Below are 1,443 nucleotides of genomic sequence, written 5' to 3'. Positions count from 1 at the left end.
AGTTACACCTCACTAACCTGTTGGGATAATTAGTGAGGAGATAAAAAAAGCACCGTGACGATGACAAACCCGGATGTGCGGTCTAAGCCCCGTGGAGAATACTCCTTGAACAGAAGTGTTTTATAAAAGCTGACATTTATGACGTGAAAAAGAAGAAGAAAAAAAAAAAAGGCAGTGACACAAAAAAACAGTCGTTTTTTCCCCCAAAGCTTCTGTGCGGATCCACAGACAGTGGGAGCGGCTGTTCCCTGATTCAACATCACCCCTCATCTGTCCGACCACACTCCCATCCCTCCCTCCCTCCCTACCTCCCCTCTCTCTCCCTCTCTCTCGCTCCCTGTTCCTCTCTCTGCTGAAACGCACGGACCTCCGCAGCCGTCCAGGGATAATATTCTCACCTCCTTCGCTGCAGAACGGACAGTAAAGCCGGCACCTCAGCTCGGCCACCGCCGCCTCTTTTTCTCCTCCTCTCCTCACCCTCTTCCCTCCCCAGAACCGAGACTTAAATCACGGTAAGACGAGTCAAACAAACGCCGCTGTGGTCTGTGTGCCAACTTGTCTGTGTGTGTGTGAGTGTGTGTGAGTGTGCGCGCGTGCGTGGTGTATTCCGTCTGCACTTGTGGGTTACGTTCTGTTGCTGTGCGCACTGGAGGCGCACGCGTGCACGCATGTATGCTGCCACGTTGAGAGGGTTCAGGTCCGCAGATGGAGCTAAAGGTTCTGGTTCTGGTAAAAAAAAAAACAAAAAAAAAAAACCCACGTCATTGTCCGTGTAACTCCACTCAGGACACGGCAGTTCCGGTCCTGGTGTCAGGTGAAGTTGAAACGAAAAAAAAAAAAAAAAACATGACAGAGGATCTGGAGCCAGCAGTCCGACTGGGACTGGGTTCGTTCTCCTGTCGTTCTGTGGCTCAGCTGGACCGGGCTGGAGCAGGAGGGCAGCTGTTGAGCACAGGTTCGGGGGCAGGAAGGATGATGTTGGTGGTTCTGATCACGATGGTCACAGCCCGACCTCCAGAACCTCATGGAGGTTCTGGAGATCCTGGAGTGGTGCTGGTCCAGGGCAGGGAGGCGGTGCAGAAGTGTCAGCAACTGCTGCTGCTGCTGTGTGTGTGTGTGTGTGTTGTAGTTATATTCAATTACACCATCACACAATCACCGTATGTTATGCGTGTGCACGTGAGCGGCCGTGCGCGGGTTATCAAACACCACATCAAAGTGGTTCATGTGGATCGATGGTGGATTTCTGGGATCAGGAAAGTGTGTGTGTGATGGTGTGTGTGTGTGTGTGCGTCATTTTTGATCAAAGTGGAACAGAACAGTTCCAGGCGTTGTTGCTGATTTGATCCAGAACCAGAATTCGTAACTGGGACCGAACCTTGTTCCTGGACTTGAGCAGAGGCAGAGCTTCATTCTGGTCTGATGTCGGGGGTCTGAGGTTGG

The 1,443-nt window shown here is 51.9% G+C and overlaps 1 protein-coding gene across 1 annotated transcript in view; it reads left to right on the top strand.

Annotated features, from left to right (window-relative positions):
* Positions 1 to 317: 317 nt before the first annotated feature.
* LOC103383431 (protein phosphatase 1 regulatory subunit 29-like) overlaps positions 318 to 1,443 on the top strand; it is a 150,422-nt gene continuing 149,296 nt past the window's right edge. The window contains exon 1 of the mRNA XM_008316535.3: positions 318 to 512. The gene's annotated coding sequence lies outside the window, so the exon portion shown is untranslated. The remainder of the gene's footprint in view (positions 513 to 1,443) is intronic.

The sequence above is a fragment of the Cynoglossus semilaevis genome, chromosome 9 (genome assembly GCF_000523025.1).
Source record: "Cynoglossus semilaevis isolate Cse_v1.0 chromosome 9, Cse_v1.0, whole genome shotgun sequence".
In the NCBI taxonomy this organism is placed as follows: Eukaryota; Metazoa; Chordata; class Actinopteri; order Pleuronectiformes; family Cynoglossidae; genus Cynoglossus; species Cynoglossus semilaevis.
Note: the sequence above shows the minus strand (reverse complement) of the source record. Positions and strands in the feature narration are given on the sequence as shown.